This window comes from Corythoichthys intestinalis, chromosome 19 (assembly GCF_030265065.1).
Source record: "Corythoichthys intestinalis isolate RoL2023-P3 chromosome 19, ASM3026506v1, whole genome shotgun sequence".
Taxonomy (NCBI): domain Eukaryota; kingdom Metazoa; phylum Chordata; class Actinopteri; order Syngnathiformes; family Syngnathidae; genus Corythoichthys; species Corythoichthys intestinalis.
This window is the reverse complement of record NC_080413.1, coordinates 6,928,546-6,955,766: the sequence shown is the minus strand read 5'-3', so window position 1 is coordinate 6,955,766 and position 27,221 is coordinate 6,928,546. Positions and strand designations below refer to the sequence as shown.

The 27,221-nt window shown below is 40.1% G+C and overlaps 1 long non-coding RNA gene across 1 annotated transcript; it reads right to left on the bottom strand.

Annotated features, from left to right (window-relative positions):
- Positions 1-436: 436 nt before the first annotated feature.
- LOC130907289 (uncharacterized) lies at positions 437-22,346 on the bottom strand. Its single transcript, XR_009061440.1, has 4 exons — positions 22,170-22,346; positions 21,974-22,086; positions 1,868-1,926; positions 437-611 (listed from the first exon to the last, which is right to left on the bottom strand). It is a non-coding gene; the product is annotated as an uncharacterized LOC130907289 (long non-coding RNA).
- Positions 22,347-27,221: the final 4,875 nt, after the last annotated feature.

Below are 27,221 nucleotides of genomic sequence, written 5' to 3'. Positions count from 1 at the left end.
GTGTCACAGGCACTTAAAAAAAATTGCAATCAGACAATACGAAAAACGTTTTGATCAATTTTGGGGACAGACTGCTCATTGTCAATCCTCTTTCCGATTGTTTTCAAGTTTCATAAGTAATTTCATCCAAGAGTTCTGAATGGAAAGCATGTGTGCGTTTCAGCTAATGGATGCATAATTAGAAGTGATGACAGGCTGAGATGATAGATGACCGTGAACACAGCGTCTTGGCGCAGGTGCCGAAGATGACAGCGGCATGTAGGTGTGTGTACGTGTGTGTGTGTATGCAACAAACTCCTGTCATTTACATACATACGAGTAGAAACAATGTGGCAGGCATAGGAAGACTTTTTAATGAAGACCTAAGGGTACACGCGCATTAAATCAAAGGGTGTAAAGGTTACATCCACAGTAGCAGTGCAAATCATTATTTACATAAAGAACATGTACAGTAGTTTTAGTATGTTGTATGGAAAATGATATTGAATGGAATAACTTTTGGTGTAGAGATCATTAGTTGGAATTCCTGGGGGTGCGACTTCATTCGAGGGTCTTTTTATCTCTCTTCTTATCAAGTCCAACATGTCAGTCGTCTTCTTCTAATAGGGCGCCTGGAGAGATGGGCGTGGCTTCGTTTGTTATCAAAGGGTGGTGAACACCAACACCAGTCAATTACATTCACTTAACGAAAACATTCTGATTATTATTAGGACTGTGAAACATGATCAGCCCTCTTAGCTCTATGCTGATCACGGCAGTTTGTTTTTTTTTAAGTATATTTAACAGCTTTAAAGTGCCTGTGACAATGTGAAAAAAATCTTAAATAGCATTATTATGTGAATTAGAATCATATTTTGAGACGGTTTGACTGTATACAACAATTTGGCAAAGCGCAAATGACGAGAAATTAGTGTTTTAATTTGTTTAACCCTGCCTGTCATTATAGCGCTCTAGCGTCCCCAGCTGGAGGATGACGTTGGCAAGGTCACGATTTCATTTGATTTAGAATTCAACCCATTGAGGGGGAATTATTCAGAACGAGGAAAATGCGACAAAGGGAGCAGCATAATTGTTTCAATCTCTCTACTCCAATATTTTTACACGATATTCTTTTTATCGAAGTATTTTTCCCCAATTGCTAAATAAATGGTATAGTCATGACAAATAACAGTCTTGTGCTAAATGGAATATGAAATATTCATAATGCATTTATTAAGTACATGGCAAAATTACTCGATAATGGTAAAAAATATCAACTTCTTGCACCACCCAAATGATATTTCATGCCACATGAGTTAGTCTGGTTTTTGTCATTTCCCTGCCCCGGCTTCTGAGACCGTAAACAAACTAGGAAGCGTGAAAGCTAGCTGACATGCTAACCTGAACCGATTGCCGTTAAAAAGCCTTACTCTCCTCTTTCGAAGCGAAAAATCACACAAAACTACCCCGGGTCATTGCACACGGCGGCGGGGTTTCAATTGTCTTCACTCCGCTGTCATATGTACTTTGCGTTCCCGCACCTTATGATTTACAAATTAAGCACTGAGCGTAACCCAGTGACGCCATCGCCCTGCGACGTCAACAACAATGGCAACCTGGAACCCAGAAATGAGGTAGATTGTTGCAGGGCGGACTGGGACTAAAAAGCAGCCCTGGACTTTGACTCAGCCCACCCCACAAGAATCGCTGTACGAAGGGAAACACAGATGGTGACCCGGGGCATGCCCCCTTGGGAGAATTATTATTATTATTTTTTTTTTTACATTTTATTGCAAAATGCATCAATTTCGTGCACTTTGAGAGAAAAATGAAGCGGCTATGAAGAACTACACATTGCAGTATTATACATTTTAACTTGACTACTTACTGAGAAATTAACAGCACAGTCCAGGTCTCAATGTTGAACCAGAAAAGGCAGGAGACTGCCTGAAGCACAAAGAAAATGTGGTATGATTTATGATAACTCACAATGGGAAGAGGCTGTAATTATACATTTTAACTTGAATACTCACTGAGAAATGAACAGAACACTCTCAGGATCTCTATGTAGAACCAGAAAAAGGCAGGAGACTATATTTCTTCTGAATTAATATTGCTGCTGCGTGTGCATATGTTGTTTTACAGCTACAATAATTTTTTCTTAGAAGAGGGATAGTAGGACTAGCATACTGTAACTTGACACGATTGCAAACGGGGACATGGCCTAGCTGGCACTAGCTCTTTAATTCAGGGGTCCCCAACCTTTTTTGCACCACGGACCGGTGTTATTTGGGTCATTTTTTCACGGACCGGTGTTCTGACAAATTTTGCAACCCATCAAAAATTGCAATGATGCGGTTCTGCGCATGCGCGTAACGTTAAACATCGCCGCAAAATGCGCAAATGCAGCGATTCCAAAATAAACACTACAAACTTTCTTAAAAGAAAGGAATATTAACTTACGTTTGATCATGGAAGGACTTGTACAAAAGTTCTCCTCAGATACATCCTGCCATATAAGCTGCACACAACTGCACACCGCTGTCACCATTGTCGCCTTGTCGTTAAACAGAAGCCCGGTTCACAAAGATACTATGTTGGAAATTGTAGCAAGGTTTTCAATGCTCTTGTAGCGATGTCAGGATATTCCAGAATGACTTAAATCCAGAACCTCGGTAGAGTTGTCTCAAATGTACGTTTAATAAGGTCGCCCTCATTTGCGATCTCTACAAGTTGATCTTCCTGTTGCACAGACATGCTCGAATCACTCGGTTTATTCACAAACCGGTCACAAATCCACTCCTTCGCAGTTCGTGGGTCTTCGAGGTTGTAGGCTTGTCAGGTGCCCTTTTCGCCGTAAAAATATCTCCAAAGACGTCTGTTTTTCAGTCATCTTCGCTCGTGTGGGGGTTAATTATTTCCGGGAACAAATGTGCTGCGCCCGCGGCCTGGCAATACGTTATTATCGAGGACAAGCGCACATAGATATTATATTCACAAACAAGATGTACTCTAGCAGTCCAATCAATGAATTTCTATGACGACATTCTAATCCATCCCGTAGTATTATATCTAGAGTAGACAGGGATATTGGTGTGTTAAGCAGGGGCACAGGGTTAATTCGGCCAGAATGCGCTCGTTATTAAATTATTATTTCTGTGCGGCCCGGTAGCAAATGCGCCACGGACCGGTACCGGTCTGCGGCCCGGCAGATGGGGACCCCTGCTTCAATTGCCATTTCATTCATTTAAAATGTAGCTACCTGGTGGATAACAATTGCCAATATACCTAGCAAGTATCCCTCTTCATCCCTACTTACTTGCTCTGCGCTTTTCTGGGGAACTTCCATCAGCTCATCATTAACCTCTCCCTCGTCTGTTTTCTCTCCCTGCACCGGCTGCACGTAAGAGCGGCTGCCGCACCCACTCTCACCATCGCCGGGGACTGTGCTGTTGCTAGCTGGCGTGGCCGTTGCAGCCAGACTGCTGCTTCCGAACATGTGCGTCAACTTGTGACATTATGATTAAAGATGTCCCGATCGATCCGATCGATCGGGTCCCATCACGTCATTTTCAAAGTATCGGAATCGGCAAAAAAATATCGGACATGCCTTTTTTTAATATATATATATTTTTCAATTAAATCATTTTCTAATTGTATTTAACGTTACAGACAAAATGTCTTACACTCATCCAGAGTCTTTAGTTTTGGCTTAAAGTAGGGCTATCAAATTTATCGCGTCAACAGCGGTAATTTTTTTTTTTTTAATTAATCACGTTAAAATATTTAACGCAATTAATGCATGTGCTGCACGACTCACTCACGCATTGTCACATTCAATCTGTAAAAGTGCTTTTTTACCCATATATAGAGCTAAAAGGCAGCGGTAAATGAGTAGAGTGAATTTTGGCAGCCTTTGGAGCCTTGTTTTAACTGGCTAAAGCCTTACAATCTCTCTCCCAACGATTAGAAATATCGTGGGAAGCAATGTGGGGTAGAATAGTATTTTAGTAATTTTAGTAATTTTTCTTAACACCCTATGTTATTTCCCAACACAGAGAAGATATATCAATTGGTACCACTACGCACAGTCATGGTTGTACTTCCCATCATGCATTTGGGCAGTTAAATGGCTACAGTATCATTTACTGAAAGCTCAACAAATACACAAGATGGCAATATTTAGTCACAATATACAAAGTCCCATTTATCCTTTAAGAATTACAAGTTTTTCTATCCGTGGATCCCCTTCACAGAAAGAATGTTAATAATGTAAATGCCATCTTGAGGATTTATTGTCATAATAAACAAATACAGTACTTTTGTACTGTATGTTGAATGTATATATTCGTCCGAGTTTTATTCATTTTTTTCTTTATGCATTGCCAAAATGTATATGATTGGGGAAAAATTAGCAGGAATGATTGGAATTGAATCGGGAGCAAAAAAAAAAAAAAAAAAAAAAAAAAAAGCAATCGGATCGGGAAATATCGGGATCGGCAGATACTTAAACGATCGGGATCAGATCGGGAGCGAAAAAAACATGATCGGAACAACCCTAATTATGATGCTTCGCTCTCGAGTTTCTTCAGTTTTTCTGTCTAACCTTCTCCGCGCCACCCTTCTCTTTTGTTTTTTTGCCACCACCATCCATATTGTTTATCCATGCTCGTCGCTATTTTGCTTCCACAAGGAGTAAGGCTTTACCAAAATAGGCTACTCTGTGCTTTCTTTGTTCTTCTCCTATCAGATTGGCGGTTAACAGTCAGGCGCATTGCTGCCACCTGTCGGATTGGATGCGAACTGTAGATAATCATAGAGGATAGGGGGGATAAAAACAGTGATGTACGGATGGCGGCCGCCCAGTGCACCGGCCGTTCTGTGATCCTCCAGAAGCTACAGATTACCAGTCCGCCCCTGGATTGTTGTCACCTGTAGGAAGGACTAGCTAGAAGTTCCTGCAGCTTATTTAGATTTATACATTTAAGAGGGCTCCTTCCGTACTCACTCATGGCTAATATTTGCTAGAAATTAAGCTTGAGAACGATAAACCGATACGACCGGATATCCGGTTTTACAGGTGAGAGATACAGCTGTAGCAATAGTAAAGTTACCATTCGACAAATATTCAATGAACCGATAGTAGAGCTAGAATTCGGCTATCGCGAGCAGAAGAATTGGCTTCTAATACCCAGTTCAATGCATTGCTTAATATGATAATAATTTAGCTTTTACTTCACATGCTTCGCTTGTGTCATTCACCTCAGAGCGCACTTAGATTGAGACCGCACACGATATAATATGTTCAAGCACCACTCACAGTCGTGGTTGCCTCAACTTGTTTCCTATCCGATGCTCGTTTTAGTTTGAGTATCTGCCGATCCCGATATTTCCCGATCCAATTTCTTTTTTTTTTGCTCCCGATTTAATTCCAATCATTCCCGATAACTTTTCCCGATCATATACATCTTGGCAATGCATTAAGAAAAAAATGAATAAAACTCGGACGAATATATACATTCAACATCCAGTACATAAGTACTGTATTTGTTTATTATGACAATAAATCCTCAAGATGGCATTTACATTATTAACATTCTTTCTGTGAGAGGGATCCACGGATAGAAAGACTTGTGACTTTGTATATTGTGACTTAATATTGCGATCTAGTGTATTTGTTGAGCTTTCAGTAAACGATACTGTAGCCATGCCCAAATGCATGTGCTACCAATTGATATATCTTCTCTGCGTTGGGAAATGACATAAGGTGTTAAGAAAAAGATCAATTGCTACCTTGCTTCCCCACATTGCTTCCCATGATTTTTCTAATAGTAGGGAGAGGGATTGTAAGGCTTTAGCCAATTAAAAAAATGCTCCAAAGGATGCCAAAATTCACTCTACTCATTTTACGCTGCCTTTTATCTCTCTATATAGGTATAACGGCGCCATTACAGGTTGAGCGCTACAATGCGTGAGTGGGTCGTGCAGCGCATGCATTAATTGCGTTAAATATTTTAACGTGATACATATTTTAAAAAATTAATTACTGCCGTACTTGGGATAAATTTGATAACCCTACCTTAAGCCTAAACTTAAGACTCTGGAAGAGTAACATATTATGTCTAACGTTAATTACAACTAGAAAACGATTTAATTTAAAAAAATATATATATATATATATATATATATATTTTAAAAAGGCATAGCCGATATTTTTTTGCCGATTCCGATACTTTGAAGATGACGTGACGTGACATCTCTAATAGGAACTATTGTTATTTGGGTTTGAGTTTCCAGACGGACAGATATAGCTGACGGACACACACAGGAAGTGTGTTGTTACGTTTGTTATGGTACGAGTTGCGGAGCTGCAATAAACGTCGACTCAAATGAGTTCAAGAAACTATATTCTGTGCTTTATGAAGAGTGAAAAACGCAGAATTTAACACAGACGAAATCATTCGGCCGATTAGAGTGAAGTATTACCATAACAAAGTGATGACGTCACGTACCGCAATAGTCGGCAACGGGTCGCCGCATACGTTTCTTCAACACAACGTGGCCGTGTCAATTTTGAAAAATCGGTTTATATATCTATGTAATATATATATATGGCGGAAAACACTCAGGTGACCTGAAGTTCCGCTCTGAGACCCCCAATTTATCCAACTTTCAAAATTGTCCGATATGCATGTGTGATACATCATTGGAAAGCTTAAAATCTCACTTTTCTGAGGGAAGAAAATTTTTGAGCAGGAGGGCAATTTTTAAAAAAATAAATAAACAGCAAAACCCTATCTGGAGGTGAGAGCACGCGAGAATAGAATTACAGACGCCATGACTTTAAGGAGATAGTATCGCGTACATACTTTGTTTCGATCCAAAAACTCCATGTAGCATGTATCACAGTGTCAACGCACAGCTGTGAATGGGCACAGCTGGATTTTGGGGGGATTTTATGGGTGAAACATGGTAATATAACAAGGGTCGTGATGCAGAAATTGCAGACATCAAGGAGTGGTGGAGATTTTCTTTTTCATATATTTACCCTTTTAAACGTTTTTTTTCCAACTTTTTTTTCTGTTTGGATCAATTATTTATCATCTAACATATCGGAGAAAATGCGACAGTAACAAAAAAAAATACAATTAAGCGATAGTTATGAGGTAGATATCCGTGACTTTTTTACAGACGCCATTTTTTCGTCGTGACATAATTTGTTTAAAACTTTAAAATATATGAGTAAATAATATTTTAAAGTCGTTTTTTTTTTTTTTTTTTTTTTAAACGAAATATGAGACATCAATGAATGATTCTAAGCTAAAAATGACAGACATTTTGAATAATGAATATAATTAATTACCTTTGTTTTGTGGGTGGGTTAAAACAAAAGCGGTTGCGTGACATCTGTAAATGGGGGTTTTCAGGGTAAAACGGACAAATTGAAATAGTTCGGGGGCTTAATGTGCCATGAATCTGCTATGGCAGCATATAGACATATTGTTATATAAAACAACAGTTGTTTTAGCTTAAAATACAGCAGTTTCTTTTAAAGAGGAGTGCAAGAGCAGAAACTGCTTTTTCAGTCTTGTCTGTGTTTTCCACCATATATTTCTGTTTCCATCCATGTACCCGTTTATAATGCGCACCATGATTTTACAAGTTGATTTTGGGGAAAAAAAGTCCGCGTCATATTCGGGAAATTACGCTAGTATCGAATCGGTCGGCCTTCAAAATGTATCGTTTTTTTTAATCGAATCGTAACCTGTGTATCTAGATACATATCGAATCGGCTTCATGCCAGAGATTCCCAACCCGAATAGAAATCTCTGCAGATTCTTTCCCTGTTGCTATTTTTTAGCCTTAAGAGTTACACTTCCTCTCAACTTCCCACTTGCCAGTTCAATGTCAAGCCTAAATGCAATCTTTTGTGCACACTCGCACGCTTACAGTCACCGCCACAATTCTGCCATTAAAAAGCGCTTAAAGGGGTAAACGTCGCACATCTGCCGAAGCTGACTGATAAGGACTCCGGCTCTGCATTTAGTTGCCATTCAGCCGATATCGAGCTCATTCAGCCAGTGCACGCCTTTCCGCCTCGTCTGCCGTTTTTTTTTTTTTTATATTAACCGAGCCAGCTGCCGGCACTCCAGGTAGTTTCCATCACATTTCTGTCAAACGCAAAAAATAAACAAAATGAATTTTATTTATTCAACGCGGAGTTTTGCAGCGCATCATTCATCATTCAGTACTTGCTTGAATTTATCCTTCAGCTGGTTTCATGTATTTTTATATGCTTAGGAGCACCTTTAGCATGTTTCTGGACATGTGGTAGATTGTTGACATGTGTAAGACACAGCCAGCACTTGTCAGAAATCTACCTTTGCATTTCTTTTAGGTTATTTTGAGCATATATCTTCTAGAAACCCATCAAACAACTGCAAAATTACACGCAAAAAAACATCCTTAGGCAGCATGAATTAATCTCAGCTGTGCCTTGTTAGCGGATGTATTGTATTATCATATGTTCTTGGTGATGAATTAATAACGCTCCAATCTTTTGCATTACAAAAAAAAAAAAACTGGCCTAGTCGGCGAAGACCTGAACAATATTCCGTGACGCTCGGCAATTAGTTCAGGGAAATGTGGGAAATTGGCGAGGAGGATGGAGGCGGCTAATTTCCTGTGTGGACAAATGAGCAAGGACGAGGACAAAGCCTTCAATTTACGCAATTGGATGGCAATTTTGTCGTCCGAGTTGGATTGTTGTTTTCGGACCAGACGCCGTGATGTTGTCAGTTGACTTTTAATTCACGTGAGATTATGGTCACGTGTAGGACCTGTGCTCGCACAAAAATTTTTTGTGCATTTATTCAGTGCCAGTGTTGGGAGTAACGCCGTTATAAATAACGCCGTTACGTAACGGCGTTATTTTTTTCAGTAACGGGGTAATCTAACTAATTACTTTTTCCGCCGTTACAACGCCGTTACCGTTACTGACGGTCAAAAGCGGTGCGTTACTTCCTCTGAATAAATTGAAGAAACTACCAGCCGTGTCGAGTCGACTCTCTGCTCTGTTGATTTGTCATCCAAGACTTGGGGTGCGTTCAGGTTCGAGAATAGCGCACGTACTTCTGACTCCAGGCTGTTTGTCCCTGCTCATTCAATTAGACAATGCTTTCCAAAGTTTGGTAACGTTTCTGTGTTTGCTACAGCTGATGCTAGCCTCGTTCCCATCTCCCACTGTAAGCCAGCAATAATTCTGCTTCCATCTTGAGGACGGCAGACGCTTTGAAGGTGACGTGAATTGTCGGGAAACGAGCCTACCTGAATGCAGCCCCTCGAGAGATGCGATGGAAGTGATTGTGATTGGCTGAGGGTTAGAGTCATGTGTCGTGGTAAGCTAATCAGAGCCGGTGATTTCACAAGCAAACCGGAACAGCGCGTGCGGCAAACACACACACGCAAAACGAATGCACAGGGTCGGGATGGCAGAGCATTCAGAAGAAAATTTGTCCTTTAAGACGTGGAGATATAGACACTATTTCAAGTTTGTCGAAATTAAAGGAATGAACCTGCATGTTATGTGTAATTTATGTCCCGGGGCAAAGCTTTTGTCGACATCTGTGGTAAGCAATTCAAATCTGCTGAAGCACCTAATAAGTTAACTACCTGTCTGTTCTTCTCTATTCCACTGACTCAAATACTGCTCAGAAAATTTCAAATTCTTTGACATACAACAAGTTCTTTTTAAAGTAACGGAAATAGTTACTTTCCCTGGTTACTTTTACTATTGAGTAATTCAGTTACTAACTCAGTTACCTTTTGGAAGAAGTAGTGAGTAATGTAACTAATTACTTTTTTAAAGTAACGTGCCCAACACTGTTCAGTGCATGCTTCACGCTACATATAGGCAATTGTTACCATTTGCAAGACAGAAGCAGTACTTGCAAGAAATTCCTACAGTTACTCATAAAATATTTCCTACAAGTCCTTCTAAAAACTTCTTCCCAAGCCGTAAGGGAGATTGTCGTCAATTGTAGGACACACAAGTAATGAGTACTTCCAAGAAGTTCCTTTTCCATGAATTTAAACAAAATTATGCCAATCCGATCTTAATTCTTGCATTTTCATTAGTAACTAGAAACTGCAATCTCAGGAGAAATTATTATGGGGCTTTGCTATGGTAGATCTACGTTACATCTTTGACCAGCCCAGGTTGATTTGAGGACATTTGGGGAACACGTCCTGTTGATATCAGGTCACTTCATGTTGATTTGGGGACATTTGAGGGACACGTCCTATTGATATAAGGTCATTTCCTGTTGATTTGGGGACACAGGTTTTTTTGCTATTGAAAATGAGTGGGAAATTTGGACGTGCATGGAATCCAAGTACATTGGCATCAATAGAATTGACGTGCATGGCCCTCAATGGCATCTGTGCACATGGGCGTCAATGCAACGTAAATGTCATTGGAGATGAATGGGAAATTTGGACCACCATGGCCGTCAATGGCATCGACTTAAATATGCGTCAATGGAATCCATGTACATTGCATCAATAGAATGGACATGTATTGTCTACATCAGACATGTCCAAAGTCCGGCCCGGGGGCCAAATGCGGCCCGTGGTCAAATTTCATCCGTCCCCCAGCTTCTGTCATAAAATCAATAACGTCTGGCCCGCACACAGACCTAATAAATTGACAGCAGTACTAATACCAGCATATGAAGTAGCCTACACACTAAATGCTGCTCCTCATTTACCCACTGAAAGGCATCAGCACTCTAAGCAACATTACCCCGTGTGACCCTTAACTTTCAATTTTCTAAAATGGCGACAATAAAAAAAAAAAAAAAAAAGTTGACTGCGACAGCCGACGCTTCAAGGACAGGTGGAAATTAGACTATTTCTTCGATAAAATACGCAACAACTGTGTCTAGCTCATTTGCAAAGACAGTTGCTGTCGAGTTCAATGTGAGGCGATATTACCAAACAAGACACGCTGACATGTTGACAACTTGAAGCTAGTGTAAATTCGCAGCAGCAGTATTTCGCATGAGCTCGAGAGTCGAAAGAGAACGCCACAAAGGCTAGTTGCGAGATTGTTGGAATTATTACCGTAATTTTCGGAGTTCGGACTATAAGGCGCACCTGACTATAAGCCGCCACCTTCCAAATTTGACACGTAAACGACATTTGTTCATAGATATGCCGCACTGGACTATAAGCCGTAGCTATCCTCACTGTGTTATGGGATATTTACACCAAAAGATATGAACCAGTAACACTTTATTTGACAGTGGCATTATAAGACCAAATGAACCACCATGAAGCTTTGAACCAATTGGCTACAAAGCTTTATTGCTTCAAGAAGCTTCATTTGGGAGCAGAGGTTGCGCTAGACTTTTTCGTTGTCTGTCATTTTGACTGAGTGTCATAAAAATCCGGTCATAATCTATTTTTACCCGTCACTTACATTTTTAAAATAATAATAATGACATATTTAATAGTATTTAGTTTTCATTCATTTTTAATTAATATTCGGTCTGAACAAGCTTAACAAGAGGCAAACATACAGCGGAGTGCACCAATCAGCGACGGGCAGACGTGCCGTTAGCAAAGCGATGAGGGACTTGCGCGCGGAAATAAACATACGAGGAGAATGGAGTTTATTCAACATGGCTAGCGTGAGACAGACTGTTGTCAATGTCTCGTGTCGATGTGTTTTAGCTCATTTAAAACTGAATTTACCGCGGATAGGAGCATATTCTCGGCTCTCCCGTTCGCCATCCGTGTTATAGAGACGACTTTCGGCGCGCAAGAGTGACGTTGCTCGTGAAGAACACGTCACGCAAATAAACAAATCTGATTTGTCGATTGATTTTGTACCTACTCGAGAGGCTGTGTCCCAGACTTTTCTCTCAGTGTTTGAAAAATACAGGGAGAACAGTCTGGCCGTGCCAGGCAAACACTCAGTTGCCTTGACATTTTTCCGAGTAAGGCCACCGACGTCATGCATCAAGAGAGACAATAGCTAATTAATATACTCACTCGCCACCCTGTGGTCTGGGGTGTGAATTGCAACCTGTCAAAATGACGGATGGACTTCAGTTTTAAAAAAACCGCTCAACGACGGAAAATATTCGGTTAACGCGACCCCTGTTTGGGAGACTCTTGGGGGAGACAGTCATCCTCTGCTGCCACCTGCTGTCAACACTGTTGTCGGCCAACATGCCTCCTAGCATGCATTGCAGCACTGCAGATGTAAATTATAATCAAAATTCATGTTCTGTCCTAATTATTTCTTCAATTCCTGTTCCAGCGGTTTCAGTAATTGCTAGTTCTGGTATTTGGTAACACTTTATTTGACAGTGGCACCATAAGACTGTCATAAGACAATCATAATTATGACATGAATAATAATAATAAATGCTTATAACAGATGCCATTTAGTGTCATCTGTCATAAGCATTCAATAATGCCCATGATCGTGTCATGTCATAATATGACGGTCTTATGACACTCTTATGACGTTACTGTCGAATAAATCTTTACCTATTAACCCAAATAAATCAACAAATAAGCCACACTGCAGTATATGCCACAGGATTCAAAATGAGGGAAAAAAGTAGCGGCATATAATCCGAAAATTACGGTAATTAAAAAATAATAAGAAAGCGAATGTTACACACAGAATGGCTTGCTAAAATTTGCTTAAATATATTGTTCTACGTAAAGGACGTCAGCCAAGGTCGGCCCCCCACATTTTTACCACACCAAATCTGGCCCCCTTTGCAAGAAGTTTGGACACCCCTGATCTACATGGACCTCAATCAGTGTTGTTAATCTTACTTTAAAAAGGTAATTAATTATAGTTACAAATTACTTCTCCCAAAAAGTAATTGCGTTAGTAACTCAGTTACCTGAATGTAAGAGTAATTAGTTTCTTGGCAAAGTGGTGATAATTTTCGAGTTTAATTTTATTTTTCCTCAAAAAAAATCCTCAAAAAAACAAACAAACAAACAAACAAACAAACAACAGGTCACACTATGTGAAGTGTAAAAGGTTTTTGGGACAATTGGCCCTAGCCCAATTCTTCACCCTAATTTACCCTTTACCCTGAATCAACCGTTAAAAGTTGTTAAATTGCTCCCATTATTGCATTAGTTCCCTTCTGTCCACTTTTGACATGTAGAAATTTTAAAACTGTTTAATCTAGGGCTGTCAAAATTATCGTGTTAACGCGCGGTAATTTTTTCAATTAATCACGTTAAAATATTTGATGCAATTAACGCACATGTCCCGCTCAGACAGTGTTCTGCCTTTTGGGAAGTTTTACAGCAAGGCTTTTTGTGTTGTCTAACAGCGAACTCTTGTGGTCGCTTTGCGACATGGTTTATTGTTGTCTTGCCAGTTCAATATGGCTGCAGGACGTCTTTGGCTGACGCCTACGTTGTAATGTTGTGCTTATATGATCCTTGGACAAGATTTGTCCGTAAGTATGGTTGTTGTAAATAATGCACATACAGTGCCTTGCCAAAGTATTCGGCCCCCTTGAACCTTGCAACCTTTCGCCACATTTCAGGCTTCAAACATAAAGATATAAAATTTTAATTTTTTGTCAAGAATCAACAACAAGTGGGACACAATCGTGAAGTGGAACAACATTTATTGGATAATTTAAACGTTTTTAACAAATAAAAAACTGCAAAGTGGGGTGTGCAATATTATTCGGCCCCCTTGCGTTAATACTTTTTAGCGCCACCTTTTGCTCCAATTACAGCTGCAAGTCGCTTGGGGTATGTTTCTATCAGTTTTACACATCGAGAGACTGACATTCTTGCCCATTCTTCCTTGCAAAACAGCTCGAGCTCAGTGAGGTTGGATGGAGAGTGTTTGTGAACAGCAGTCTTCAGCTCTTATCACAGATTCTCGATTGGATTCAGGTCTGGACTTTGACTTGGCCATTCTAACACCTGGATACGTTTATTTTTTTAACCATTCCATTGTAGATTTGGCTTTATGTTTTGGATCATTGTCCTGTTGGAAGATAAATCTCCGTCACAGTCTCAGGTCTTGTGCAGATACCAACAGGTTTTCTTCCAGAATGTTCCTGTATTTGGCTGCATCCATCTTCCCGTCAATTTTAACCATCTTCCCTGTCCCTGCTGAAGAAAAGCAGGCCCAAACCATGCTGCTGCCACCACCATGTTTGACAGTGGGGATGGTGTGTTCAGGGTGATGAGCTGTGTTGCTTTTACGCCAAACATATCGTTTTGCATTGTGGCCAAAAAATTCAATTTTGGTTTCATCTGACCAGAGCAACTTCTTCCACATGTTTGGTGTGTCTCCCAGGTGGCTTGTGGCAAACTTTAAACGAGACTTTTTATGGATATCTTTGAGAAATGGCTTTCTTCTTGCCACTCTTCCATAAAGGCCAGATTTGTGCAGTGTACGACTGATTGTTGTCCTATGGACAGACTCTCCCACCTAAGCTGTAGATCTCTGCAGTTCATCCAGAGTGATCATAGGCCTCTTGGCTGCATCTCTGATCAGTTTTCTCCTTGTTTGAGAAGAAAGTTTAGAAGGACGGCCGGGTCTTGGTAGATTTGCAGTGGTCTGTTGCTCCTTCCATTTCAATATGATGGCTTACACAGTGCTCCCTGAGATATTTAAAGCTTGGGAAATCTTTATGTATCCAAATCCGGCTTTAAACTTCTCCACAACAGTATCTCGGACCTGCCTGGTGTGTTCCTTGGTTTTCGTCATGCTCTCTGCACTTTAAACAGAACCCTGAGACTATTACAGAGCAGGTGCATTTATACGGAGACTTGATTACACACAGGTGGATTCTATTTATCATCATCGGTCATTTAGGACAACATTGGATCATTCAGAGATCCTCACTGAACTTCTGGAGTGAGTTTGCTGCACTGAAAGTAAAGGGGCCGAATAATATTGCACGCCCCACTTTTCAGTTTTTTATTTGTTAAAAAAGTTTAAATTATCCAATAAATGTTGTTCCACTTCACGATTGTGTCCCACTTGTTGTTGATTCTTGACAAAAAAATAAAATTTCATATTTTTATGTTTGAAGCCTGAAATGTGGCGAAAGGTTGCAAGATTCAAGGGGGCCGAATACTTTTGCAAGGCACTGTGTTATGTTAGTAAGCGAAATGTTATATTTTTTGTATGAGACGCTTTTTGTTTATGTTTTGTGAACCTGTATAGCATGCTAAGCTAACGTTGTTGCTAATGCAATGCTTGTGTACTTTTTTTTTGTAGTTTTACGACGGTCTAAAGAGGACAATGGTTTGAGGCCATTTTATTAATAAATCAGATGAAAAAGAAAGAAGTCTGATTATTATGGCGTCGTTCACTAGCTGTCTAGCTTTGGAAAAAGTAGACGCTTCGGAGTGAGGACAGCATAGACAGATTTAAATGACAGTAGAGTGAAATGCCCACTACAGTCCTTATGTACCGTATGTTGAATGTATATATCCATCTTGTGTCTTATCTTTCCATTCCAACAATTTATTTTACAGAATATATATATAATTTACAGAAAAATACGGCATATTTTATAAATGGTTTGAATTGCGATTAATTACGATTAATTAATTTTTAAGCTGTAATTAACTCAATAAAAAATTTTAATCGTTTGAAAGCCCTAGTTTAATCATTTAAAGATAGATTCAAGTCAAGATGTTTCCGATTTAGGAGTATTTTAGATAAAAAGTTACTTAGGTTCGCTCGGAAGGTTCTCTACAACAGAGCCTTCCTAAGAAGTGTACTGCTTTAAGATGGCGGCTGTTTACGAACGCATCTAGTTCCTATACTGTACATGTTGCTAACGCCCTCGTGTCTGTCATTTCGCATCTAGTTCTCTATAGATGTGATATCTACCATGTCTACCATATCATGTAGGCGTAGTTTGTAGGCTATCGGCTACAGTCAGGTATTATTGGAGTCACCTAGCATCGCGTTTGCTCAGCGTCACAACTGTTTTGCCTCCTCCCCACTCCTGCTCTGCTCTGTCGTCTCGGTGAGTCCGTCTCCCTCAGACTTTTATCGCACCATTCAACCAATATAGCTACGCATAGTAACGCACACCTTTCCATCCTCAGTAACGGTAAAGGCGTTGCCAAGATGAGAAAAGTAATGGTAACATTTTATAATAACGATCCATTTTACTATTTACCGTAATGGTAACACTTTATAATAACGATCCATTTTACTAGTTAATAGATCAGTAGTAAACTGTTGATAAATGATTTATTGTTGATTTGTGAAGTATTTGTTAACAGTTTGTTAAGCATTTACAGGGTGTTCCAATATGGTTGACCCCATTCTAAATGCCCATGCTAGTTGATGGATCTTAATAAAACTATATACACTTTATGTTGAAAGTCATAAGTTATTGGGTAAATATACAAAGACAAGTACAAATATTTGTTGGTTCTATGGCAGATTTTCATAAATGTGCAACATGAGCGCTGCCTGCAAAATGCCTTATCAAAATGCCTTTTCTTTTGAAGTGAACTGCATTTCTGATTTATTGTTGATTTGTGAAGAAACAAGCTAATAATAAGCTAATAAGCTCAATCTTGGTCTCATCTGAACAAAGCACACGGTCCCAGTTGAAGCCTGGGACCGTGTGTATTTTTGTGTGAAACCATGATTGAGCTTTTTGGCAACAAACACTTGAAGTGGGTCTGGCGTGCCACGAAAAATGCGCATGCTGAAAAGCACCTCATACCCACTGTGAAGTATGGGGGTGGGTCAGTGATGCTGTGGGGCTGTTTCACTTCCAAAAGCCCTGGGAACCTTGTTAGGGTGCATGGCATCATGAATGCTTTGAAATACCAGGACATTTTAAATCAAAATGTTGCCCTCTGCCCGAAAGCTGATGATGGGTCGCCACTGGGTCTTTCAGCAAGACAATGGCCCTAAACATATGGCCAAATCTACACAGAAATGGTTCACCAGACACAAAATCAAGCTCCTCCCATGGCCATCTCAGTCCTCAGACCTTGTTTTGTTGGCAAAAGGGGGTTGTACAAAGTATTAACACTAGGGGGTGCGAATAATTGTGACACACATTATTTGATGTCAAATAATTTTTTCTTTATGTGGGATTTTTTTCCCCCCACTGAATGAATGCACTTGTATTGAAGGTTGGATTTTTCTCTTTTTTTTCCCATTAAGGTCCCATATTATTTGAATTTAAAAAAAAATATTAGAGGCTATAAAACATTTTTCAGGGGTGCCAATAATTATGGAGGGCACTGTAACAGAGGTGTCATTAAACTAGTTGTCAGTGGACATATCACAAATGTTATGAAAATATTTGTTAAAAAATTACCTAGTGTTGATTTAAATTCTATCTAGAAAACAAAACAAAACAAAAAAAATAAAACCCACAATGACGAAAGATGATTTTAAGATGCGTGGGTGTGCAGAAATGAGGGATTTTCCAAAGCTGCGCCAATGCAGATTGCATTCCCCCATCACCATATCCAGACTTTGATCATTTTCCCAGGAGAGTCGATACATTTCTAATCCTCGCCGGCTGTTTTTCACCCGTTATCTCTCGTTTTGACGGAAGGATGAAAATGTCTCTGTCGTCTGAGGCGTGACGACGTGTGGCCGTCTGGTTTGGCTATCCCGCAAATGTCGCCGCCGCATTTTGAGACAAGCAAAAGAAGAAAACACCAATTTGCATGAATGTCTTCAATCAACAAGGATGATTTAGCTGCCCGTGTGAATTGAAACTACTTTTCTTTTATATTGCTGACGTGCTTTCACAACCGACTTATGCATTTTCATAAACATGAATTTGAGTTTGACGAACGTTTTCGACTAAAATCTAAGATGCATGTTTTCATGAACAGAAAAATATGACGCTTTAATCAACTTTGAGAATGTGTTTTTGAAAACATCAGACAATCTTTCATTTTCAACAAACCTCACATTTGTCCTCCTGTTCGTGAAGGGAATAAAAACCTGTAAGAATAACATTTTTTCTATAAATGGCGTTGCTGGCAAAATTCAAGCCCATAGACTTCACTATCAGTTGACGGGACATGGGGGTAAGGTCGATCCGTAGGGGGCCTATTTTCAAAGACTTAAAATTCAAATATTTTCAAAAACAAAGCCGCTAGCGACCTCAAACCAAAACAGACACCTCCCTTCGGCAAAGATGAGTCTCTATGAGCAGCGACATAAAAAAGTTGTAAGTCGTTCCCTAATAAAATCCCGATTTTCTTTTTATAACAAAGTATAACAAAACTTAAAATTGCTATAAAATTCTCAAATTTTACGCTAGATGCACAAAAATCACCAAATGCAGAGATAATCACCTATATTTTCAGGCTCAATAGCAATATTTAACATACAGTGGGGAGAACAAGTATTTGATACACTGCCGATTTTGCTGGTTTTCCCACTTGCAAGCCATGTAGAGGTCTGTAATTTGTATCATAAGTTCTCAACTGTGAGGGACGGAATCTAATACAAAAATCCAGAAAATCACATTGTACAATTTTTAAATAATAAATTTGTGTTTAACTGCATGAAATAAGTATTTGATACATTACCAACTAGTAAATATTTCGGCTCTTAGTTCTTTTTTTAAGAACCCCTCCTGTTCTCCACTCATTATCGGAAGTAACTGCACCTGTTTGAACTTGTTACCTGTATAAAAGACACCTGTTCACATGCTCAAACAAACAAACTCTAACCTCTCCACAATGGCCAAGACCAAAGAGCTGTGTAAGGACGTCAGGGATAAAATAGGACCTGCACAAGGCTGGGATGGGCTACAGGAAAATAAGCAAGCAGCTCGGTGAGAAGGTAACAACTGTTTAGCGATTATTAGAAAATGGAAGAAGTTCAAGTTGACGGTCAATCTGCCTCGTTCTGGGGATCCATGCAAGATCTTACCTCGTGGGGCATCACTGATCATGAGGAAGGTGAGGGATCAGCCCAGAACTACACGGCAGGACCTGGTCAATGACCTGAAGAGAGCTGGAACCACAGTCTCGGAGAAAAACCATCGGAAACACGTTACGCCGTCATGGATTAAAATCCTACAGCGCACGCAAGGTCCCGCTGCTGAAGCCAGTGCATGTCCAGACACGTCTGAAGTTTGCCACTGACCATCTGGATGATCCAGAGGAGCAATGGGAGAAGGTCATGTGGTCGGATGAGACGAAAATTGAACTTTTTGGTCTAAACTTGGCTTGTTGTGTTTGGAGGAAAAAGAAGGATGAGTACAACCCAAGAACACCATCCCAACTGTGAAACATGGAGGAGAAAACATTTTTTGTGGCTGCTTCTCTGCCAAGGGTACAGGACGACTGCACCATATTGGGGGGAGGATGGATGGGGCTATGTGTCGCCAGATCTTGGCTGACAACCTCCTTCCTTCAGTGAGAGCCCTGAAGATGGGTCGTGGCTGGGTCTTCCAGCATGACAACGACCCAAAGTACACAGCCAAGGCAACTAAAGAGCGGCTCCGTAAAAAGCATCTTAAGGTCCTGGAGTGGCCTAGCCACTCACCAGATCTGAACCCGATAGAAAATCTATGGAGGGAGCTGAAAGTCCATGTTGCCCGGCAGCAGCCGCGAAACCTGAAGCCTCTGGAGAAGATCTGCATGGAGGAGTGGGCCACAATCCCTGATGCAGTGTGTGCAAACCCTGTCAAGGACTACAGGAAATGTTTGGTATCTGCAATAGCAAACAAAGGTTTCTGTACCAAATATTAAGTTCGATTTTTGTGATGTATCAAATACTTATTTCATGCAATTAAATGCAAATTTATTATTTAAAAATCATACAACGTGATTTTCTGTTTTTTTGTATTTGATTCCGTCCCTCACAGTTGAAGACAACTTATGATACAAATTACAGACCTCTACATGCTTTGCAAGTGGGAAAACCAGCAAAATCGGCAGTGTATCAAATACTTGTTCTCCCCACTGTATACACGTTTTTGTTTAAAACTTTTTTTTTTTTTTTTTTTTCAACAGCTAATAAATCTTTCAATTTTCACATCAGAAACTTAATATAGGTACAGTGGGGCAAATAAGTATTTAGTCAACCACCAATTGTGCAAGTTCTCCTACTTGAAAAGAGTAAAGAGGCCTGTAATTGTCAACATGGGTAAATCTCAACCATGAAAGAAAGAACGTGGGAAAAAAAAAAAAAATCACATTGTTTGATTTTTAAAGAATTTATTTGCAAATCATAGTGGAAAATAAGTCTTTGGTCAATACCAAAAGCTCATCTCAGTACTTTGTTATGTACCCTTTGTTGGCAATAACAGAGGCCAAATGTTTTCTGTAACGCTTCACTCGGTGTAAAGAAATCAACTGTGGGAGCAATTAGTAGAAAATGGAAGACATACAAGACCACTGACAATCTCACTCGATCTGGGGCTCCATGCAAGATCTCACCCCGTGGCGTCAAAATGATAACAAGAACGGTGAGCAAAAATCCCAGAACCACATGGGGGGACCTAGTGAATGACCTGCAGAGAGCTGGGACCACAGTAACAAAGGCTACTATCAGTACCACAATGCACCGCCAGGGACTCAAATCCTGCACTGCCAGACGTGTAACCCTGCTGAAGCCAGTACACGTCCAGGCCCGTCTGCTGGTTCGCTAGAGAGCATTTGGATGATCCAGAAGAGGACTGGGAGAATGTGTTATAGTCAGATGAAACCAAAATAGAACTTTTTGGAAGAAACACAGGTTATCGTGTTTGGAGGAAAAAGAATACTGAATTGCACCATACCCACTGTGAAGCATGGGGTAGAAACATCATGCTTTGGGGCTGTTTTTCTGCAAAGGGACCAGGACGACTGATCTGTGTAAAGGAAAGAATGAATGGTGCCATGTATCGAGAGTTTTGAGTGAAAATCTCCTTCCATCAGCAAGGGCATTGAAGATAAGACGTGGCTGGGTCTTTCAGCATGACAATGATCCCAAACACACAGTCAGGGCACCAAAGGAGTGGCTTCGTAAGAAGCATTTCAAGGTCCTGGAGTGGCCTAGCCAGTCCCCAGATCTCAACCCCATAGAAAATCTGTGGAGGCAGTTGAAAGTCCATGTTGCCCAATGAAAGCCCCAAAACATCACTGCTCTAGTGGAGATCTGCATGGAGGAATGGGCCAAAATACCAGCAACAGAGTGTGAAAAGAAAACGTTTTGCCTCCGTTATTGCCAACAAAGGGTACATAAAGTATTGAGATGACCTTTTGGTTTTGACCAAATTCTTATTTTACACCATGATTTGGAAATAAATTCTTTAAAAATCAAACAATGTGATTTTCTGTTGTTTTTTTTTTCCACATTCTGTCTCTCATGGTTGCGGTTTACCCATGTTGACAATTACAGGCCTCTCTAATATTTTCACGTGGGAGAACTTGCACAATTATTGGTTGACTAAAGATTTATTCGCCCCACCATATAGTAGAAAAGTATTTTAAATTAGCGCTAAAAATCCAATATAGTCCATTTAATAGTCAATTCAGTTAAGCTAACATGTTTCTTCATTATATTTATGATTTCATGGTTATCAGTGTGTTTTTGGAAGCATTCCAGACCAGATATGTCTTCAATAACAGGTTTTTCCATAAACATTCAAGCTGATTTGATTATTCTCCACCCCCGCTCGTAAACGCTGCCCATTTTGTACCTATACTTTCCTGAGATATTATTCAATCCATCATGTCTGAGCTGAAAGAAATTCATTTTTCTCAATAAAAACCCCGTTGCAATTGCCGTGTTGTGTGCTACGGCTGATGACCGGACTCATAACGCCTCCCTAATGTCTTCACCCCCGCCTGACACTTTTAATGCAATAAAGACGAGAAAAGCCACATCATAATAATAAAAAATCACCCCTGCCGGCAGAGACGTTGAAACAGTAATCATCGGGAAACAGGTAAAGAATTCCGCAGCGGGATTAAAAGTAAATACCTGGAGGGGGAGGCACGTAAACAAATGACGTTCATCACTTCTTGCCTGGCGATGGCTTCCGGCTCAAATCGTCTGATTTGTTGTCGACGTGTAGGAATAAACGCCGGCGCGACCTGGAAGGGTGCAAATCAAGGGTATCTCAAAGAAGGGGATAAAAAGATCTGAATAATAGATTCCAAGAAAATATATACTATACAGCAGTGGTCTCCAAACGATTCCACATAGTGCCGCAGTGGGTGCAGGATTTCACTCCAACAAAACAAGACCACACCTTTTCACCAATCTGGTGTTTTATAAGTGTAATCAGTTGATTGCAGTCAGGTGCTGCTTGTTTTAGTAGAAACCACATTGGTTAAAAGGTCTGTGCTTGATTGGTATGAACAAAAACCAGGACCCACAGCAGCCCTTGAAGACCGGTTTGGAGACCCCTGCTATACAGCGAAGCATGCTTTGCTAATGCTAGTGAAGAAACAAATGTGTTTTTTTTTTTTTTTTTTACAGGTTCTTTTATTCTCTTAACGAACAGGAGATGACGACACACAATTCAGGAACAAAAAGAAAGCAATAAGCACCCACGATATATAGCGGAAAACACAGACAAGACTGAAAAAGCCGTTTCTCCTCTTTAAAATAATCTGCTGTATTTTAAGACAAAAGAACTGTTGTGTTTGATGGAACAATATGCCTATATGCTTCTATAGCAGATTCAAGGCGCATTAAGCCCCCAAACTATTTTTAATTTGTCCGTTTTACCCTGGAAACCCCTGTTTACAGACGTCGCACAACCGCTTTTGTTTCAACCCAGCCATAAAACGAAGCTTACTAATTATATTTATTATTCGAAATGTCTGTCATTTTTAGCTTAGAATCATTAATTGTTGTCTCATATTTAGTTAAAAAAAAAAAAAAAAAAAAACGACTGTCAAATATTATTCACTCGCCTATTTTAAACTTTGAGACAAATTACATCACAAGGAAAAAAATAGTGTCTGTAAAAGGGTCATGGATATGTACCTCATAACTATCGCTTGATTGTATATATATATATATATATTTTTGTTACCGTTGCATTTTCATTAATATTTTAGATCGGGGTCCCCAAACTACAGCCCGCGGGCTGGATACGACCCGCCTCCACAGTTGGTCCGGCCCCCTGAACAATACCAGAGAGCATTTTGACCCCCATAGTGTTATTTATTTCCTGGCTTTTTTTCTGTGAAGAACCCAGAGGGGGTTATTTGGTTATTATCTATTTAATTAATAGTGTTACGATTATAGGGGGTGCTGCCATTGACGGCCATGGACGTCCAAATTTCCCATTCATTTCTCATGGCATTTACTTTGTTTAATGCCACTGACGGCCATGTTTCTCCATTGTATTGATGCCAATGTACTTGCTTTCCATTGACGCCTATGTAAGTCGATGCCATTGACAGCCATGGACGTCCAAAAATTTTCCCATTCATTTTCAATGGGGAAAAAACAAAATTTCCCCAAATCAACAGAAAATGACCAGATATCAATAGGACGTGTCCCCCAAACTTCCCCGCTTCCATTGACGCTTATAGAGGGTGCTGCCATTGACAGCCATAGACGTCCAAATTTCCTATTCATTTCTAATGGCATTTACTTTGTTTAATGCCATTGACGGGCATGTTTCTCCATTCTATTGATAGCCCTGGGCGGGGGTAAGATCTGTATCTCCACACGGCAAAGACCAGAAGTAATTTCTCCCGAAATTGCAGTTTCTCGTTATTATATATTATTATTTTGTTTACTTTTGTTCCGTGAATAATCCAAAAAGGGTTATTTGATTGTGGCTTTCTGAAAACAATACATTTTTACATTTAGGCACTGCTGCAATCGTCATACTTTTTCTGTTACAAATTGACCCCGGCCCCTCATCAGAGAAGGGAAAAGTTATATGGCCCCCACAGGAAAAAGTTAAGGGACCCCTGTGTTAGATGATAAATAATCGATCTAAACAAAGAAAAATTGGGGAGAAAAAACGTTTAAAAGGGTAATTACATGAAAAAGAAAATCTTGACCACTCTTTGATGTCTGCGATTTCTGCATCGTGACTCTTGTTCTGTGACCATGTTTCACCCATAAAATCCCCCAAAAATCCAGCTGTGGCCATTCACAGATGTGTCTTGACACTCGGTGATACATGCTGCATGGAGTTTTTGGATCGAAAAGAGGTAAATGCGCAACAATATCTTGTTAAAATCGTGGCGTCTTTAATTTTGCTCTCGCGTGCTCTCACCTCCAGTTAGGGTTTTGCTGTTTACATTTTTTTTTTTAAATGCCCCCCTACTCAAAAATTTTCTTCCCCCAGAAAATTGAGATTTTAAGCTTTCCAATGATGTATCACACATGCATATAGGACAGTTTTGAAATTGGGGGTCTCAGAGAGGAACTTCAAGTTACCTGAGTGTTTTCCGCCATATACATTTATCAAGATAAGAAAACGCTGACTAGCCAGGACATTCCACAGAGACGTCGCGAGCAGAAGTGCCTCGACCTTCAAAATCATACCATTTATATTTGCCGTAACAAACAGTGGAGAAACCCGGGCGGAACCCTAGTGCCGGCCCATACTTAGACAAAACAATGGAGGAAAAAGTCCTCGTACGCAAGCAGTATTGTAAATAAACACACAGTTATGAGAACAAAGAATGATTATGTGCAACCATGGGAAATGAACAGGTATATATTCAAGGGAATAAATGGAAACACACTGCTGGCCAAAAGTATTGGCACCCCTGCAATTCTGTCATATAATTCTCAATTTTTCCCAAAAAATGATTGCATTTACAAATGCTTTGGTCGTAATACCTTCATTGATTGTGCTTGCAATGAAAAAAAAAAAAAAAACACAAAAGACAATGGGAAAAAAAATAATAATTTTACACAAAACTCCAAAAATGGGCTGGACAAAAGTATTGGCAACCTTTGAAAAATAATGTGATGCTTCTCTAATTTGTGTAATTAACATCGCCTGTTACTCACCTGTGGCACAAAACAGGTGGTGGCAATAACGAAATCACACTTGCAGCCGGTTAAAATGGATTAAAGTTGACTCAACCTCTGTCCTGTGTCCTTGTGTGTACCACATTGAGCATGGAGAAAAGAAAGAAGACCAAAGAACTGAGGACTTGAAAAGCAAAATTGTGAGGAAACATGGGCAATCTCAATGCTACAAGTCCATCTCCAAAGACCTGAACGTTCCTGTGTTTACCTGTGACGGCCCTGGCTGTTTAATAGTTAATTTTCTGAGATTCTTCCAGTCAGCTGATCGTCGCCTCCACCAGCTGGCTGCTTCCCCTCCCACTGTGACGACAGCTGATCAATGCAGGCGGACCGACGACGTCACCGCCGCTGATTGGCCACGGAAAAATGCGCCAAGCTTCCTAAACCTGCCGCTGTCAATGTTCTCGGAGGTCGCATTTGACAGTATTCTGCCGCGGTCCTCCTCGCCAGCTATTTGCTCGCCATTCACGCTCGTTTGCATTTGATCGCTAGTTTGATACACTCCCGCTTTTTCAGTGAGGTCTTTTGTGTTTATTCGTTATTGGATCGTTTTTGTTCACCACTGTAAATAAGAGCACTGAAGCAAGTAAGGGTAAGTCGCCATTTCTGTTCAACCCGTTTTCTCCTGTTTTGTATAGAGTAGGAAGTTAGGTTAGACGCTGTCTTTTCTTTGTTCCTTTTACACGATCAGGGTTTAGTTAGCGGGTGGGGTTTAAGTGTAGCTCCTTTTGTTTGTTGTTTTGGCCTGGGCTTACCTTGAAGTCACGCTTCGTCGGCATTCTGTACATATTCATTGCGAGTTTGATTGTTCTGTAAATAAATTTGTGTCCACTCGTACTTTTGTGTGGCTGGTTTTATGTTACGCCCTTCGCGAGCCGTCTTTGGCACGTAACACTACCGTGTAAAAGAAAAATTTGAGTTTGAGGACGAAATATAACGTTGCTAACGTAGCGTTAGCCCCTCGGAGGGCTAGGTTTCTATTAGTTTTGACTAAAATCAATGCGTGGCTAACACGTCTTTCATTCAGGCTTTATTTAATCTGTAAAAACACAGCGCTGCAGAGTGATGAGGGTAGAAAACAATAAAGCTATCAATTTTTAGCTCAGTAGTCATTGATAGATAAAACACCAAGTAGCACTGGAACCTGATGTAGCTGCAGTCCTACATTAAATTATTCATCTTTCAGTGCCATTGACGACAATAAACGTCCGATCCGTTTTGACTGGGAGGACTAGCAGCGATCAAACGATGAGTTCAAGACCACAAATGTAGCGTGTATTGAGATGCCGTCCCGGTGTGGCGAGGCTCGTTTACGGCAAAAATGTCCGCCTCAGCAGTTTAGGTGTGAAGCGCCGTGCGAGGAATATTAAAAGAAAAACGCGCAGCGCTTCCTTATTATTATTTATTTGATTTTATAGCACTCCGCATGCACTCACGGGAGATGCACTTGGCACCGAGCCCGGGATTGGAGTGTGTTAGTGTGTGTGCGCGTCCTCTCGTTCACTCTGATAGATTGGTAAATGCAGGTGAGTGTGTGAAGAAATGAGTGCGTGTGCATGGGAGTGAGTGAATGTCAAGTGAAGTTTATTTATATAGCCATAAATTATCCAAAAGAAAGCTTCACAAACACATAATAAGAAATAATATTATCGTATTAATTTACTTTGTTTGCTTCTTATAACTTGCTTCTTGACTGCATTCCTATGGAATTTTTGGAGTGAAATGGGGGTGGGACACAAAAAAGCTTGGCTTCTTCCCACTCCTTTTCGAGCTACATGTGTATGTATTGTTATTATTTTTGTTACATTCATCATTACTGTTTGATTTTTATTGTCTTTTTTTTCCCATACTTGTTGTTTTTTGTTATTATTGCTCGAAATAAAAATCAATCAATCAATAACAGTGTTGTAATATAGTCATAACCATGCTATAACATGAGTGAATGCTTAGGACCGACGTCATTAAGTGTCATTTGGCAAATGATGTCACTTTTGATGAAACGTTTACAGTGGGGCAAATAAGTATTTAGTCAACCACCAATTGTGCAAGTTCTCCTACTTGAAAAGATTAGAGAGGCATGTAATTGTCAACATGGGTAAATTTCAACCACGAGAGACAGAATGTGGAAAAAAAAAAACAGAAAATCACATTGTTTGATTTTTAAAGAAATTATTTCCAAATTACAGTGGAAAATAAGCATTTGGTCACATACAAA